The sequence below is a fragment of the Nannospalax galili genome, unplaced genomic scaffold (genome assembly GCF_000622305.1).
Source record: "Nannospalax galili isolate Female #2095 unplaced genomic scaffold, S.galili_v1.0 scaffold1245, whole genome shotgun sequence".
Lineage (NCBI taxonomy): Eukaryota > Metazoa > Chordata > Mammalia > Rodentia > Spalacidae > Nannospalax > Nannospalax galili.
Window position 1 is genome coordinate 49913 of NW_008354009.1, and position 9096 is coordinate 59008.

Consider the following 9096-nt stretch of genomic DNA (forward strand, 5'->3'; position numbering starts at 1 on the left):
GTGTGGCTTGAAGAACAAAGGAAAGCAGTTGAGCTGGTCTCACTGCAAAAGACTGGCTGGTAGCTTGACATGAGTCCCTGTCCAGGGGACAGCACAGCAGTTAATTAGATAAATGAGTGGTGGTGGTATTTGCTCCCTGACTGGGATGAACGGTTCATACTAATTGGAATTATCATGTGAATTTGATCCTCTGGTGTATGCATTAGGACACTTGCTCCCTTTGGAGGCTTATCTGGGAAAGACAGACAGCAAAGAAGCAGTTAAACTGGGGATCGAGAACTAAAAGAAAAGGGCTCAGCTCTTAAGTCCATTATGGCTGGTGCACTAAGCCCTGTGGGGCAGTCATCTTTATTCTGGGTGTGCCTGCCTCAGTACCCCTCCCTACATGCATGCTTGCGTGCACACACACATCATGGTACTCACTTTCTGGACCTGGTAAGGAGCCCCTGCCCTCTTGCTAGACTTCTGGCTCATAACGCCCCCTCAAGAGCCCCCATTTCTCTTTTAAAAATATTTTATTATTTTTAATTTATGTGTATGAATGTATTGCCTGCATGTATGTGAGTGCACCTGTGTCATAGAATGCCCAAGGAGGTCAAAAGAAGGCATCGGATTCCCTGGAACTGGAGTTAGCCGCCATTTGGTGCTGGGAATCAAATCTGGGTCCTCTGCAAGAGCAATCCGTGCTCTTAACCACTGAGCCATCTCTGTAGCCCCCAAGACCCTCTATTTCTCTTAACACTGGCTTCTTCAGACAGGAAATAATTTGACTACTCAGGCATCTGAATATACTAGCTGCAATTCTTGAGGTTATGTCCAGTTCCCTTTGATTGGAGTTTGGCTGATCACAGACACTAATTTTGACCAATTTTGCTTCTTTTAAAAGAATTTAGTTATTATTTTTATTTTATGTGTATAAGTGTATTGTCTACGTGTGTAGTGGTGCACCGGTGTCGTGCAAGGCCTGTGGAGGTCAGAAGAGAGTGTCGGATCCCCTGAAACTGGAGTTACAGATGGTTGTTAGCCACCATGGGGGTGCTGGGAATTGAACCCCTGTCCTCTGCAAGAACAGCCCGTGCTCTTAACTGCTGAGCCATCTCTCCAGTCCCCTTTTTACGTCTGATGTTATCCTTTTCCAAGTCAGAGTTATGCGAATACTTGCAGTGAGCATGCCATCCCATCCACCCCCAGCTCAGCCCTGTCTGTCAGAGCCTTTCCATTTGTTCTGCTCTTTGGTGACCAGTTTTGTGTGAATAACACAAAATGTAAATAACAACTGAACCCAAATGGGCACAACCCAGCAATACCACATGTCTAGCATAGTGATGTGATTTCCTGGGGTTTCCTTTTTTTTTCTGACATGCGACACTGGAGACCTGCATGGGGATCTTAAGCAACCCCAAAGATCCACATGTTTAAGACTTGGTCCCCAGAATGGCTCTATTAGGATATTGTGGGACCTTTAAGAGACAGGGCCTACTGGGATGTCCTTAGGTTGTTGGGGGCATGCTCTTGCACATAGACATGCCAGCCTCTTCCCTTCTCTTTTAGTTCTTGGCCACAAGATAAATGGTTTTGCTCTGCCATGTGCTTGGCAAAGTCAAAAAGCTGCCATCATCCAAAGGTCTAACTAGGGCTGGAGGGTGTGCATGGGAGATGCTCACCTAGGTGGATTTCCCATATGATCTTTCTATAGTTGTTTGAGTGTTCTCATACAAATGATTATGAGTCGCTTTACTCAGAGTGAGTTACAGAGTGGATGACTCTAGTGTATGCTGTTTTGGTTAGACAAGCATACCTGTGCTATCATTCGGTTAGTCCCAGACTTTGCCATACAAAGTTCTAGGCCTTGAGGAATCTGCCAATCAAGTTCCCTACTCTGCAGGATAAGGATAGATGGTCACATGACCCAAGGCAGCCCAATCAAGAATCCCCTAGGATTTTAGACAATCTCTTTCTTTTGGAGCTCAGCTGGGATTCTTCAGCTGTCCGGGCTGTACTCTCGGCACGAAAAAAGCCTGTTTGCACGGGGAGAAAACTTTGAGTACACTGATGGTTCAGCTGCATTCCCAGAACCAGCTTTCCCTCTGACTTCCCAGATTCATGAACTGGTATATTAGTTACTTTTGCACTGCTGTGGTAAAACACCACGACCAAGGCAACTTATGGAAGGAAGAGTTTATTTGGCTTATGGTTCAGCAGGTTAGAGTCCATCATGATATGGGAGGCATGGCACCAGGTGACTGGAGCAGAAAGCTGAGTGATCACAGCTTCAAGCAGGCACAGGAAGCAGAGAGTGACTTGAAATCTGGCAAGGCTTAACACCTCCCACAACCTACTCCCCAATGATGTGCTTCCTCTAGCAAGGCTGCACCTCCTAAAACTTCCCAAAACAGCACCACCAGCTGGGGACAAAATGTCCAAATACTTGGCACCTGTGAGAGACATTCTCATTCAAACCACCACAACTAGTAAATTTCCCTTACTTATTTACATCACACAGTGATTTCTGATTTATGCTTATAACTCTTTTCTTTAAAAAATATAGAATGCTTCAAGAATTGTGTCTTCCTTGAGCAGGGGCCTTGTTAATCTCTGTATCATTCCAATTTTAGTATATGTGCTGCTGAAGCGAGCACATACTTAAAACCCTTAATGATGAAACAGTTACATGTGAACTTCTACTGTTGGACATAGCATCATATCATTTTAAAGTCGCTGTTCTTGTCTCCCATTGTTCCTTTAACTCAGACCATGGGACTAATTTTCTTCTGCCACTAGCTGAAAACATCAGGAATTATGGTAAGTTTTCTAGTTGTTACTGGGTGATATAAAGAACTGCAGTCTGCTCATTAAAAATGATCAAATCAGATTTGATTATGCAAAATTGAGGTCTCTCCCTTCCTCCAGTCTGGACATGCTATAGGCAGAGGGGCTATGGGCATTTTCTTGCTTTTCTTATCAAATCTTCTCTTTCCTGCATCTTGTTAGCTGAGCTTTGAGGTCGTTGAGGTGGAGTTCAGGGAGCGTGCCAGGCCACAGAACTCCCTTAAAGAGGTCCTCTTAGAACTCTCTAGGCACTTGAAACCTCTTGACAGATATTTAAGATAAACAAGAAGGGGCAGGCATTTTCCCCTTGGAGATGCCCCTCTCTGCCTGGCTGATCAGTTGCCCCCAGTCTCTCAGTATAGGTCAACCCACTTCTGTTCCAGATAGCTTTTCCTCAGGCTTTGGAAATCTAGCCACACCTTCGACTTCCCTATACCCTGTAGGTGTTCTTATTAGGAGCAACTAAGATGATCCAGTATCAACTATCTCCTGTGGCAGATCCATATCTGGAAAAATGTATTATTTTTCCCCATAAACCAGATGAAACTTTTATCTTTCCTTTATTCTGCTGCCAAGGCAGTTAGCACACAGAATCATATCATTACAAAGAGGCACACCCTGGACCTTTCTGGGACTGAGATAAGGGGGAGGTGGCGCTTTGCTTCTGGCCTCATCCCCAATATGAATGTGGTAAAGAGATTCTGACAGCATGTCAACAGCTCACTCTGAAGGCCTCTCCTACTTTCCCTGAAGTGCCTGTCACCAGGAGGCAGGACAGGACCCCATCTCTCTGAGAAGTGGGTCTCATAAAGCTCTCTGCAGGGAAACCCTCCAGAGCAATCAATCGAGGATTGTAACTGGAGCAATTACTACCCTCTTACAGTCACTGAGAAAGAGACATCTAAGTCCAGTGTGCCCAGTTCTTGGGACCTGGTTTCAAAGCCCCACATCTGCCTTGGCACCTCATTTGGAGCCCAGTTCCCAGTACCTTTGAACCTCTGCTGAAATTTCCATTTAACTTCCCGTTCCATAAACCTGCTGTTTGGTCACTATAAGGTTTCAATTAGATGAATACATAAGGCAACAACAGATGCCAAAAGAGCAAGGTCATGGGAAGTGCCACGCTAAAAGTAAGCCCAGTTTATGACTGTTAAGTAGAGAGGATGGTTTGAGACAGATTTCAGGGGGCTCTGATCAGTCAGCTGGGAGACAGGAAAGGCTTGAGGCTGGGGCATTGTGCTTGTTCAGACGATTGAGGGGCAGTCCCCAGCCTGAGCAAGGACCACTTTGTGGCCATCCCCATAGTGAGCATGCTTTCCCTCTGACTTTCAGGTCACCGATGAGATGAGATGTAATATTTAATTTTTGTCAGTCATCCTGGAACTTCATGCAAGAATTTTAAGAACTCTCTGAGAAAGCTGACAGGGAGCCAGATTGGAAAGAGTCATGGCTATCTACCCCGTGTCCCCCAGAGCTGTACCCTATTTACTTTATGAAGTGGAAGGTAGGGCCATATAAGATTTCACTGGAAGAAAGAGGGATTCTGTTTCCACACAACTTCTGAAAGCCACTGAATCAGATCAGTCAAATGCATGCGTGAAATGAATACTCGTCTTAAACACACAATTCCCTGCTGTTACTGTGATTACTATCAAACACCATCAACCTGATGCCTTTTATTTATTTATTTTTATTTTATGTGTATGAGTGCACATAAAGAGAGGCAATAGAAAGAGAGGCAATAGTATGTTGATGTGACTGTGATAAGAGATTAGGTGATGTGACTTGTCCAAGGTCCATAGCCAGTATTTAAACGATATAGATAGATGTATTGACTCCTGAGACAAAGTATTAGACAAGTTAATTCAACCTCAAGGTAGGCAGAGTACATGTTTTCTTGACGTAGAGATGGTCTGGCATCACCATGAGAAAAAAAAAAAAATCACCAAATCAAGGACATGTGGCACTCGCTGAGGAAAGAGGCTGTGCAGGTTGCTAGCTACACAGCTTCGCTGTGTGTGAAGATTGGTCTTCCCTAGACCCATACTGTAATGGTTTCTACCAGAGGAAGTGTGATTATCAATGGAGTAATTGTGCTTAGTCTGTGAAGGTCAATGTGAGGTTAAGTGGGGGCTGCCATGAGAGTCATTCGTTATATACCCCCACCTGAATCTGGAAGAATTCCCTTATTTCAGAAATGAGCAGCTGGTCTCTACTGCTCTATCTTGATTTTCATGGGAAACTCCTTCAACTGCAGGTTGACCTCAAACCAGTGCTCAAGAATAAAACTCTGATACTCCGTCCCTTAAAGGGGGATCAGAAATCTTACTCAAGAGACCCACCTAAGATACTCCTCAGGGGTGTCTCTTCAAGCAAAAGCCCCCTGCGATCAAGGTTTACAAGTCAGTGGCACCTTAACTGGAGCCATGGGAGGATGGCGACTGGGAGGACCAGGTGTTCCCAACAGCCTATTGCCAAGTGTGCAGAAAGGGACTTCCTGTTGAGCCTCTCTTGTTCCAGCAACTGGAGGGTCTCATTAGCTGTGCACACTAATGGGTTTCTTAGGGACAATGAGGTCCTTGGGGATGTGGAGGCTGTAGAGAGACTGGAAATGCTGATGGCATTTTGCAGGTTTCACCAAGTGCAGTTTGAATTCATCCCTACCTCCCTGAGTCCTCTCAGCTGCCTTAACAGTTTCTTTGTGTTCTGTTTCTTCTTTTCTGGAAGCCCTGACAACAGGGAATTTTGACTTCATTATTAAGAGCGTGGACCCGGACATAAGTGCGTTGGAGAGAAAAGTGAATACAGACAGGGAGATGGGAAAGAACACTCAGTGCCAACAGGAAGCCAACAAAATGTGCTGACTTAGGAAGAGTTGGGTCAGCAGTTTCCATCCCTGAAATACATCAAGCTGTCAGGGAGGCATGCAGGCCTCCCACAGGTAAAGCCTCTAGGGTCCCTCTCCACCATGGGCTCTTTCCCAATGCATTTCCTTTTCCTTCAGCCTTCAGAAGGTTTTAAAGAGCTGTTCCTTTCAAAGCACTATCCCCTTCCCACAGGTCTCTGTCTTTTGTTGCTGAGGGTAGAGTTCATTGCCTCATTTCCTCACAAGGAGCCCCTTCAGTATCCTAGCCTGAACATCATGTAAGTCAGACAATAGACTATCACTGTACAGTTTTCCTCTGGCTTAATGAAAAGGCCCAAACCATCTTTTTGAGATGGCCTCTTACTCCAAGGTTAGACTCCATGGTGACTATGGGGTGAGACCTACAGCTGTTCTGACCATGTACGGCCAAGAGACGTGGGCACCTCAAGGGCACAGCTCAAGAGGGAGGGAGGTGCATGTGTGTGTGTGTGTGTGTGTGTGTGTGTGTGTGCTGCAGTTGAGTGTAGGAATTTAGAACTGTTTAGCAAACAGGATGATGAAGATTTAAAGAGCGAATAGTGTTTAGTTAGTGTGGGGCAGCATTATGTGGGGGGTCATCTACCTGTTAAAGCATGACCCCAGCTTGTGATAGACGTTCAGGTCATAAGCAGGACCATTGACCTGTGACAGGAAGTCAGTCCTGGGATGGAAGTGAAGGACTTGGAAGCAGGTCTCTTTCTTTCATCAGATACTCACTGAGCATCTGCCGTCTGTCTGTCTGAAATGACTGTCCACACCTGTGCCATTCACTCCTACCATGAAGACCTCATTTGTAAATGAAGTGGCTCAGGTTGTGAAAGACTAAACTGTTCAAGATTATAGAGCTAAGTAAAACGTAGAATTTGAATCCAGGACCTCCCATCCAAACCCAGGGCTCTTTGAAGACACTGTACTTCATTTTTCCTAGCTTTAGCGAAGCTCTCACATCCTTCCTAATTCACATAAATAGCATATACCCACTTTCTCACTTACCTACCCCATGTCTTAATATTTCTGATCCCACCATTTCTGGACTACTACCCATCCAGGGAATTTCTTCCTTTAGAAAGAAAGTAGTGGGATTAGATAGATGGCTCAGTGGTTAAGAGCACTTGCTGCTCTTGCAGAGGACTGAGTTTGATTCCTAGCACCTATGTCAAGTAGCTCATAACCAGGGGATCCAGTGCCCTATTCTGTACTCCATTGTCACCTGCACACATGTTACATACACATATGCACACAGAAACACATACAAATAACTAAAAATGGAAAAAGCAAGTGGAACTATCCAAAGCCGCCTATACAGAATTCCTACTGTCATCGTGCAGTGTGGGGTATTGGGTACTCAGGTGCAGGATGCTCTGGAACATGGATTGTATCTGATAAGCTAGCACACGGGGATTTTTCAGTCTCTACATCTTGATTAACCTTGACAAACCTCCTCATAGTATTCTTGATTTCAAAATATATTGTACCTCTTGTCAGAAAAATGTAATTCTGATTGATTTTGACTAATGCCATTTGTTTAGATTTGTATTTAATTTAACCCAAGATTTTGTCCTTCCTGACCCCACTCTTGACCCCAGCATTGACATCTAAAATCCTAGTGTAGTATCACAGCATCTGTGGTGAGAAACAAGCACCTTTCCATTCTGGTGTCCACAAAACTCATCAGTGTGCTGTGGCATTGCCATCCCTCCACACCTGGGTCTACTGAAGCAGCAGGTTCCTGGCTGGCCTTTAGCCCTACCATCTTCTCAACCTCTACTGTGCTGTCCTGTAACAGCTGGAATATCCCTTTAGTTTGTTTTTAATCTTCTTAGAGGATTTCTGCATGTTTCTTCGGGATAAAGAAGCTGACTGCTTCCCAATGCCTTTCTGATCCGTGGGAAACCCAATGGTGGTGTGTTAAGTCTTCTTTGTTTTAGCACTGACTGCAGTCATTTCTACCCAACTTCTGTCTTGCTGATGGGGCCAGATATTCTTTAAGGCTGGCATCGTTAGAGTTGAACTGCCATGCAGGGCACAGAGAACTTGTTTCCTCTCAGGCCTCACTTTTGCTTGGGAGCTCTATTGCTTCTTCATTAAAGTCAGTTTTCTGGGAGTGAGATCTTCAAAGATAAGGACCTCCTTGTACAGTCTGCAGCCTCTTCTCCTGTTTCTCTTCTAATTCTTCTCGCCAACTTCTGTCCCAGGAAACTTTGAAAATCTCAAGACTTTGCCGGGAGAAAGCTGGTTCTGCAAGTGTTCTTCCCAATGGGTCACGGTTAGTGCTGGCTTTCCCTCTGGACAATGATGGCCTGTCAAATAAAAGGGTAAAGGGTACAGAGAAGAATAAATTACAGATGCAGGGTTGCTAAAGGACAACAGGGAAAAAACGATCCTTTTCAAGAGTATCAGAAGAGTTTAAACATGAGGCAAAAAGTAACCAGTAACCATTTTTTTATAGTGCATTTTTTATAGTTCAAATATCAACACCACCATCATCACCACCATCACCATCATTATCACTATCCCTCTTTTCCAAAAAGGAAACTAAAGAGACTAAACAATGTGCCTGATGTGGCACAGGCAGTAAGTGTTGGAGCTAGGCATCAAATTCAGGCTTCTTCTGCACCGATACTGCACTTAGAATCACTTGTCCAATCTGGTAAAAGACCATAGAATGAGTCATCAACAGTGTGTGTGTGTGTCTGTGTGTGTGTGTGTGTGTGTGTGTGTGTGTGTGTGTGCATATAGAGTGGAGAATTCCAGGCAGACAAAATTATGAATGTAAAGGGTCTTTTCTTACTTTTCTCTTATATATTTTCTAATTGAGCTTTTAAATTTTCATATAATATTTCCCACTCACATCCAGACCTCCTCCTCCACCCATGCCTCCCCCTATCTCCCCACGGAACCTTATGCACTCTGCCATACATGCTGAGTCCTGTTCATTCAGGTGTTTGTGCCCAAATGTCCTTCAGTGTAAATGTGTCCACTGAGTCTAGTCGGCCCATGCAGTGGTCGTATGTAAGTCATACTCTCCCTCACCCAGCAGCAATCAGACTCAGATAGTTCTCAGTCTCTAGTGCTGACCCGCCACCTTTTTCTCACTTCCCCTTTGGGCCCTTGTTTAATTGAGCTGACATGGAACCCGCGTTTGATGCCACTGCTGCCACAGGTGCACATGATGAAGACTCCAGTGGCCTGGAAGCCTCTACCTCCTTACATTCATGAATCAGCCCTGGCTCTTAAAAACTTTCCGCTCCCTCTTCTGCGATGGCCCCTGAGCCATGGGTGGGTGAGGTTCCATATAGGAGTCCCATCGTACACTCTACAGTCTCTTAATCTCCAAAACTTGGTCAGTTGAGGCCTTCTGT

The 9096-nt window shown here is 44.9% G+C and overlaps 1 pseudogene; it reads right to left on the bottom strand.

Annotated features, from left to right (window-relative positions):
- Positions 1 to 2538: 2538 nt before the first annotated feature.
- On the bottom strand, positions 2539 to 2639 carry LOC115067373 (annotated as a pseudogene).
- Between the last annotated feature and the right edge of the window lie 6457 nt (positions 2640 to 9096).